At 38.6% G+C, this 9,430-nt stretch overlaps 1 pseudogene; it reads right to left on the minus strand.

Annotated features, from left to right (window-relative positions):
* Positions 1–2,249: 2,249 nt before the first annotated feature.
* On the minus strand, positions 2,250–3,090 carry LOC109455133 (annexin A1; annotated as a pseudogene).
* Positions 3,091–9,430: the final 6,340 nt, after the last annotated feature.

Genomic DNA, 9,430 nt, shown 5'->3' on the forward strand with positions numbered 1-9,430 from the left:
TAACTTCTGGCTGTGAAAAACAGTGGAGATTATGGCTGAGACAGAGGGTGGCTGGAGTCCCAGGCACTCCTCTTAAAGTGCCTGTGCGTGGACTTACTCACTGATGGACTCACTGACTCTGAGCTCCAGCACTGGAGCAGCAGCTCAAAAGGCTCTAGGGACATACCAGAAGGAACTGAATTCTCTATACTTTCAGGGTGAGAGCTGGAGGAGCAGCTTTCTCCTAAACAGAAGTCCTTGTAGAGCCATTGTTCCTTTGTTGAGCCCTCCCCTAACCCAGAACACAGGCAGCTGCCATATCTGAGTCTCCATAAACCTACCTAACACTCTTTGTCCCACCCTAGTGATTCCTTGAGATCCCATCCTTTCCAACTTTCAGGCTTACCCAAGCCACTTCTAGTGGCTTTTCCATACAAAAAGCCTGTCTTGGTTCATGCTTTGGACTTTTCTAAAATCTCTCAAAGGTTCACAAATCCAAAACAAGTAGCATCTGGCCTCAGCATGCCCCATACCCCTTGCTAACCAGCGCCAAACCTGGCACTAGCAGCAGGCAGCCTCAATTAACAGCTCAGCCTCTCCCAGGCACCTCCAAGCCCAGCACAAGTGGCAACCATCTGCAGATTACTTGGTAGCTCATACCAAGTGGCCCCAGGCAGGGCACAGACAGTGACTGACCTTAGCTTGCACCAACCCTGTCCCAAGAGATCCCAGATACAACACACCCAGTGGCCAGCTTCAGACCACACCAGAGCACTACCCAACCACCTCCACAGAAGACACATCAAAAGCGCACACTGGGCAGGAACCAGAGCTCTGCTAAAGTGGATCCTGCTCTGTAGGGTCAGCCCTGCATAGCAGCTCCTCCACTGTAGTCACAGCCAGTCCTCACAACCAATTTTTATTGACCTGAAGGTCAGTTCCTCCCACTGCTGTGCAAACAACAACCAAGGCTCAACTACAACAGGAGGGCACACACCAGGGACACACCTGGAGCACCCAGCTCAGGTAACCAAGGAGACTGAGCCACTGGGCCTCACAGGAGACCTACTACATAAGGCCACTCTACTAAGACCAAGAGACATAACAGCCCTACCTAATACATAGAAACAAAAGCATAAGGCAGGCAAAATGAGAAGACAAAAAAAAAAAAAAAAGACTGTCCCAAATGAAAGAACAGAACAAAGCTCCAGAAAAAAACAAGCTCAGAACAAAGCTCCAGAAAAAAAGAAAAGAAAACGGAGACAACCACTCTATCAGATGCAGAGTTCAAGACACTGTTTATAAGAATGCTCAATGATCTCAGTGAGAACTTCAACAAAGAGATAGGAAACATAAAAATGGAGGTAGAAAACACAAAGAAGAACCAGTCAGAAATGAAGAATACAATAAGTGAAATAAAGAATACATTGGATGGACTCAACAACAGATTAGATGAAGCAGAGGATCAAATCAGCAATTTGGAAGATAAAGTAGCAGAAATCACCAATTAGAACAGCAAAAATAAAAAAGAATCCAAAAAAATGAGGATAGTTCAAGGGGCCTCCGGGACAACATCAAGCATAACAACCTTCATATCATAAAGGTACCAGAAGGAAGAGAGAGAGAGCAAGGATTGAAAATCTATTTGAAGAAATAATGACAGAAAACTTTCCTAACCTAGCAAGGAAACAGACATGCAAGCCCAGGAAGCACAGAGCATCCCAAACAAGATGAACCCAAACAGGCCCACATCAAGACACATCATAATTAAAAGGCCAAAGGTTAAAGACAGAGAGAATCTTAAAAGCAGCAAGAGAAAACCAGTTAGTTACCTACAAGGGAGCTCCCATAAGACCATCAGCTGATTTCTCAACAGAAACTTTGCAGGCCAGAAGGGATTGGCATGAAATATTCAAAGTGGCAAAAAGAAAAACTTATAACCAAGAATACTCCACCCAGAAAATCTATCATTTTAGAATCAAAGGACAGATAAAAAGCATTCTGAGACAGTAGAAAGCTAAAGGCACTCATCACCACCAAACCAGTATTATAAGAAATCTAAGAGGGACTTATTTTAGATGAAAAAAATAAAGAATATGAATAATAAAATGGCAATAACTATATATCTATCAACAATTACTTTATATGTAAATTGATTAAATGCTCCAACCAAAAAACATAGGGTGGCTGAATGGATAAGAAAATAAGACCCTTACATATGCCACCTGTAAGAGACTCACTTCAGATTGAAAAACTCACAGAGACTGAAAGTAAAGGGATGGAAAAAGATATTTCATGAAAACAGAAACAAAACAAAAAAATTAAAAGCTGGAGTAGCAATGCTTATACCAGACCAAACAGACTTTAAAACAAAGGCTATAACAAGAGACAAAGAAGAACCCAGTAATCACACATCTGGGTATTTATCCAAAGTATTTTTTGATATCACCTTTCATCTCCAGTTCCAGAACTTTGTTCATGTCATGCTGACTATTTGTACTTCTGAAACTCTGTGAAGAGACGGGGATGGCTTCTGGAGGTACTAAGAATGGCATTGAACACACACACATCTGTCCCTTTTCTCTTTTCTCCAGCTTCGTATAATGCCCTGGTATCTGAGTCAGTGAAGTCCTCATTTACGCCAACATCTTCAGATTGGTCCCCCTTAACAAGAGAAAGCAAAGCCTTCTGATAATCTCCAGATGTGTCTGAGGTGATGTCTTTAGCCAGATCGCTCTTCAAATCCTCTCTATAGACTGTTAATTTCTCTGATTTGTCTGTTAGTTCTTGATGCCAAAATGTCATTCTGAGTGTCTTCATCAGTTCCAAGGCCCCTCATGGCAGCACAGAGTTCATCAGCACCCAACTGGGTGGGAGTTTTTAATAGAGCCAAAACCACTTCCTGGGGGTGACCTGTAAGGGCTTTCTTCAGAGCTTCATCCAGGGGCTTTCCTTTTTCCTAGAGATATGCTGCTTTGATCTGTTGACACTGTCATTGTTTCTCTTAGTTAGAATGGCATCAAATCATGAAGTATGCCACAAACAAACCCGTGTTCTTTGCTGAGAAGCTTCATCAGGCCAGGAAGGGTACAGGAACACGTCATAAGACATTGATCAGAATTATGGTTTCCCGTTCTGAAACCAACATGAATGATGACAAAGCATGCTATCAGAAGTTGTGTGGTATCTCTCTCTGCCAAGCCATCCTGGATGAAACCAAAGGAGATTATGAGAAAATCCTAGTGGCTCTCTGTGGAGGACAGTGAACATTCCTTGATGATCTGAAGCTTTTTTATCAGAATATTCTTAATAATATTTTTTCCTTCCATAGTATAGACTTAAATAAGAAATTTTTTTAAGCTGGATTGGTTTAGCTAACTGCTTTCTGAAAACTATAGCCTATAAGTCATTTTTATATCACAACTCTGTATAATAGAGATAAGTTTTTTTAAAATATGTCTACCCCAACTCCAAAACCCCATAAACAGGCTGTTCTAGTAGTATTACTTGAGAAAGAAGTTTATGTAACAAAATAAAATGATTTTACGGGCAAAAACAAAAATGCATGACTAATCAGAATAACAGGTAACCAGAAAAATGCCAAGCTAAATGGCATTGAACATAGGGTTGAAAGTGTTCAAATATATTGAAGTTAAAATAACGTTAGCATTTTATGTGAAATCAATGTTGGAAATACCTGTTTTACTAGTTTTCTATAATTCCATAGAGTAATGATATTTATGAAACACAGAACTTTATAAAATAATGATAAATGAAGACTGTTATAATTATGCAAATTGCCTCAACATTTCATCTATCCAACATTTACTGAGTATGTACATTGTGGTAAGCAGTATACTGGCTGTTAGAGATACGAAGATAAATGAAGTCTCTAATTTCCATTGAGGAGCTCACAGACTAATGGTAGAGAGCGATAAACAGATGATTTTTGATATACTTATTTTCAGTGTAATTCTTTTATCCGTGAACAGACTTTATATATTGAGCAAATAAACAGTTTTGGATTTTGTTTTTTGTTTTTTTTGTTTTTTGTTTGTTTTTATAAAAGAAATACACTTTGTTGGGGTGGAGAGGCTAAATGTAATTTGTAATCTACTTACTGACCAGTAGAGGGTGATAGAACATCAGAATGACATTAAGAATGCCTTTAAGGACCATATTGTAGGCATTTTTCTATAAATATAATTTACTCAATAATTTTCCCCAAACTCATGACATATTTGTCTGTGAATATACAAAGTCTATAGATCCATTCTGAATAAAATATGTTCATGATTTGGAAAAATACAATGAAAAAATAACAATTCTCACTTATTACTCTTTTATTTATCATTCTATTTTAGTTTTCTTCTCCATGTCCTACGATATCATGAATGCTCATCAACTGAAGAAACACATTGAATCAGTTTTTCTCATAAGTGCTGCAAATATAGTTTATCTATCTTATTGTTATCTTTCCAAGAGTGGTCAAGTTGATGAAATCCAATGTAATGGGTGTGCCAAACCACCTGTAGTTGTTGACAGGAAATAAATGATAAAATCTTTATATTATCTGTGAGTAGTATCATTTTGAAGCATGAAGTTGTATTCCCCTCATTTATGTCATTTTCTTCGGCTACAATTCATATATGTAATATTGAGATCAAAACTTTTCAAAATACAACTATAGAAAAGCATTTTATATTAAACCAACGTGTGTTTTCTACAAAAAAGAAAAGAAAAAATGCTTTACTTTATTGGATTGTTTTGTTCAAAATTACTGTGAAAGTGCCCCTTGTTTAGATTATTATAGACAATTCTCCTTTTTGAAGGGTATTAATTGGCAGTTATTTATGGAGCACCCACTAGGTGCTCAATTTATGTGCCATAACAAATTAACAACTTACCAAAAACTAGGTGGCTTAAAACAACAGAAATTTACTCTCACAGTTCAGGAGACCAGAAGTCTGAAACCAAGGTGTAAACAAGGTTGGCTTCTTCTGGAAACTCTGAAGGAGAATCTTTCCCTTGCCTCTTTCCTAGTTTCTGTTGATTACCAGAAATCCCTGGCTTGTACCTGAATCACTCCTATCCCTGCCTCCATCATCACATGGCCTTGTCCTCTATGTGTCTCTGGGTCCTTCCTGTAAGGACACCAGTCATTGGATTTATTACCCATCCTAATCCAGTATGACCTCATCTTGACTAATTATACCTGCAAAGACCCTATTTCCAGTAAAATCATATTCTAAGGTTCTAAGTAGACATGAATTTTAGTGGACCACTAAACGCAGTGCAAATAGAAATGCTATCTTGTATGTCTTCAAAGAAATCTTAAAAGAGAAAAAATAATATGGTTTCCCATTATGGAAATAATATGGAAACTGAATTATTATATTCAGAATAGACATATCCCAAAGTACAATCAACTGAGTCTTTTTATTTTACTTTCCTTAATCTTTTTACTTTATTTTATTTTACTTTTACTCTATTTTCATATTCATGTATTTATGCCTTTCGTTGTTCTGTAATGGTTTTGAGCTTTTACAATAGAAAACATTTAGATGGTAATATGCACCATATAAAATGTATGTGGCTCACTGTCAATTAACAGTATATGCTTTCTATTGAGACCCACTAGAATTAGTAATGAAGGAAGAATGTAGTAAAACCCTTCCTATAAGTGGAATCCAAGAAGTTCCATCATGTAAAATTCATGATCACATTATTGAAATGTTAAAAAATGTTTTCAGTTAGTCTTCCAGTTGCTATGTGCTTTATTTGTTTTCACTTATGAGATGTGTAAGAAATAGACTGATTACTACAAATGTGTACCATACACTAAACTAAGAACCCCCAAATAATCACAAAGTAGTCATTTTCTGATCCATTACCCAGATGAAGATACTACCTTCACATGGTCCCTACTTGAGAATTGCAGCCGGGTGGAGGATGGGAGCCAACTGTGAATTGAGTTCTATGTCAATTCACATTATCTCTGAAACATCGCAGTTTTAAGATAGAATAGAAAGACCACTAAGACACAGGTGATAAAAGGAAATATGGTCAGTTGCACAATTCTCATTATCAAAAAGGAGGAAACACATCATTTCTCAGGAGAACCCCAGTTTTTTGTGGCAATGAGTTGTTTAAAAAATGTCTCACTGAGGCCAGCCTGGTGGCTCAGGCTGTTAGAGCTCCATGCTCCTAATGCCGAAGGCTGCCGGTTCGATTCCCACATAGGCCAGTGGGCTCTCAACCACAAGGTTGCCGGTTCGACTCCCGCAAGGGATGGTGGGCTGTGCCCCCTGCAACTAGCAACAACTGGATCTGGAGCTGATCTGCGCCCTCCACAACTAAGACTGAAAGGACAACAACTTGAAGCTGAACGACACCCTCCACAACTAAGATTGAAAGGAAAACAACTTGACTTGGAAAAACAGTCCTGGAAATATACACTGTTCCCCAATAAAGAAGAGTCCTGCTTCCCTTCCCCAATTAAAAAAAAAAAAAAATTTTTTTTTTAAAAATCTCACTGAGTGATGAAAGGAGAAGATAACATCCTTTAAAATTTTCTTAAGTAATTGTAATAACAGAAAAAGCAGCTTCTTGTCAGTCATTTTGTTAAAGTGAAGGCCGTAATGCTGAAACAACTCAGCCAAGGCAGTTATGCAAGGACTAGAATGACACAACCCCAGTGATTGCTCCAGCTTATTCCAAGATAGAAGTTAAGGTAACTGGAACAGTAACTGAAACAAATATCCTTTAAACACACCTCCCCGAATAGCACCCTTGCACCTTGCCTGCTCTGTACCGGTGGGAGACTCTCCAGGCTCGTGCTCACGAATGAGGAAATAGAACTAATATTCTGAGCTGCTAGATCTATACGTGTTTTACAAACGAGTGAGTAGAGAGTAAAGTTACCTTTTTTTTTAGGAAAATTAAAGAATCTAAATGGAACACTGGACAAATGCTCAAATGGTTCCTACAAGAAAACTCAGGATTTTCCTCAAGAAACAGTTCCTGGGGCTTCAAATTCAATATAGTAAACCCAGCAAAAAGCTTTTGCTTTCCTAATTCCCTATCTTCTGAGACCTAACGACAACACAGAAACAAACCCAGAACAGCAAAGAGAACAGAAGGGGAGTTGCCAGTAGATGAGGGTTTAAAACAAGTACCATGTTTTCCTGAAAATAAGACCTAGCCAGACAATCAGTTCTAATGCGTCTTTTGGAGCAAAAATTAATATAAGACCCGGTATTTATTATATTATTATTTTTATTATGTATATATTATATCATTATATTAAAGACCTGGGTCTTTAATATAATATGATATGATTATCTTATATTAATTTGTGCTCCAAAAGACACATTAGAGCTGATTGTCCAGCTAGGTCTTATTTTCAGGGAAACACGGTATGTGGAAGATAGGAAGAGACTAGAAAGTTGTGGTTAGATAAGAAAGAACGGGAGAGAGAAGCCCAAAATATGCAGGAAGGGCCTCCGGGTAGCAGAGGGTCAGTCTCCATGGCAGAAACCCACAGAAGCTTCAGACAGAGTTGGCAGGTGCTTCAGAGGGCAGGAGATAGAGAGGCTAAAATGGACTGAAAGTGTGTCTAGTATATGACTGCACCAGACCCCTGCCTGTTTAATCCCTACCCCCTTCTCCCATTCCTAAATACATAGAACACCAACTAGCATTTGACTCCTGGCCAAAACAAAAAAGGTTTCTTGTCTTGAAAAACTGAATAAACTGACGGGAGAGTTTGGAGTGCGAAGGCTGGATGCCAGCGCCCTAAGTAAAGCTCTCTCCATTTCTGCATTTTGGACTACCAAATCTCCCCTCCCAAAAAACTCCCCTCCAGCATTCTTACCCTAAAGTGAAGGCAGCCCATGGATAAGGCTATTTATAGAAACAGTGGCTGGCTGGCTACCAAGAATTTTTGCTCCTCGTTCCTTAGCATGATGCTGCTTCTGGGAGGTGGCTGCCCAGCCGGGCACTGCATTTTCCAGCCTCTCTTGCACCCAAGTGTAGTCATCTAATTAGTAGTAGAACACAAGTAGAAATGATATGTGTCACTTCCAGACCAGGGCTTTTGAGAAAGTAGGTGTGCCTTTTCAGTTTCTTGTTTAACCGTCTGGCAGCCGGAAGCAGCAGGCACAAAGGCCCACGGAGATGCTACCAGCCCCAGTGAAGCAGCCTGGCCCTTCGAATCACCACATACAAGAAAGCCACCTGCCAATCAGATGAATTCATCAAAATGTTTACTGAACAATGTGAAGATGATACAGATGAGAAACAAACAGCTATTTTGTAAAGCCATTGCAATTTGAAGGTTTATTTGGGTAACCAGCATCCCCATAATGAATTATCCCTCCCATATGCACAGAACTATCCCACGGGAGACAGACCTATATGTACAACAGTAAGGAATGCCTAAAAGCTTCTAGAATATCCCATTCTTAAACATTATCATACTAGATCTTATTCTAATTTATAAAAAATCATTAGACAATCACATAATATCAAGAGTCTTCAACACAATGAATTCCATTTTGTTAAGAAAAAAAAAGTGGAAAACAAGTAGTCCTTAAATTTTCTTAGATCTCCATAGCATATTTCATATAAAATTAAAGTCTGGCATATACAAGGTCTGACGATTAAGTTCACGAACTCATCCTAGAAAAAGTGCTACATACCTCATTGCTGAATATCACTATAGTCACCTTTGAAGTACTCCCCTTGGGAAGCTATGCACTGATGCCAGTGCCTAGTCCACCCTTCAAAGCAATTTTGGAACTCTTTTTCTGGAATGGCCATCACAGTTGTCGTCGTATTACACTTGATGTCCTGAATGTCATCAAAATGTCTTCCTTTCAATATTTCCTTTATCTTCAGGTAAAGAAAGAAGTCATTGGGGGCCAGATCAGGTGAATAGGGAGGGTGTTCCAATACAGCTATTTGTTTACTGGCTAAAAACTCCCTCACAGACAGTGCCGTGTGAGCTGGTGCATTGTCTGATGCAAGAGACATGAATTGTTGGCGAAAAGTTCAGGTCGTCTAACTTTTTCAGGCAGCCTTTTCAGCACTTCCAAATAGTAACCTTGGTTAACTGTTTGTCCAGTTGGTACAAATTCATAATGGATAATCCCTCTGATATCAAGCAAAGGTTGTAACATGATCACGAATTTAATTGTCATACTTTGTATGTAAGTGTGTGTGTGTGTGTGTGTGTGTGTGTATTTAAACCAACTAAAACTAAAATTTTATCTGTGCATTTCTGTGTGTGCTTTTGGTAAAAGATCTGAAGACTATATTGCAGTCTCCACTGGGTAAATTTATTATGTAGTTTATTGTTTATTAAACATAGGACAATGAAATTTTCAAAGACATCTATTAAAGATGACAATGTTAGTTTTAGAATTGTTAATATTTTATTTTTTCTGAC

Source organism: Rhinolophus sinicus, linkage group LG14, assembly GCF_036562045.2.
Source record: "Rhinolophus sinicus isolate RSC01 linkage group LG14, ASM3656204v1, whole genome shotgun sequence".
Classification (NCBI taxonomy): Eukaryota; Metazoa; Chordata; class Mammalia; order Chiroptera; family Rhinolophidae; genus Rhinolophus; species Rhinolophus sinicus.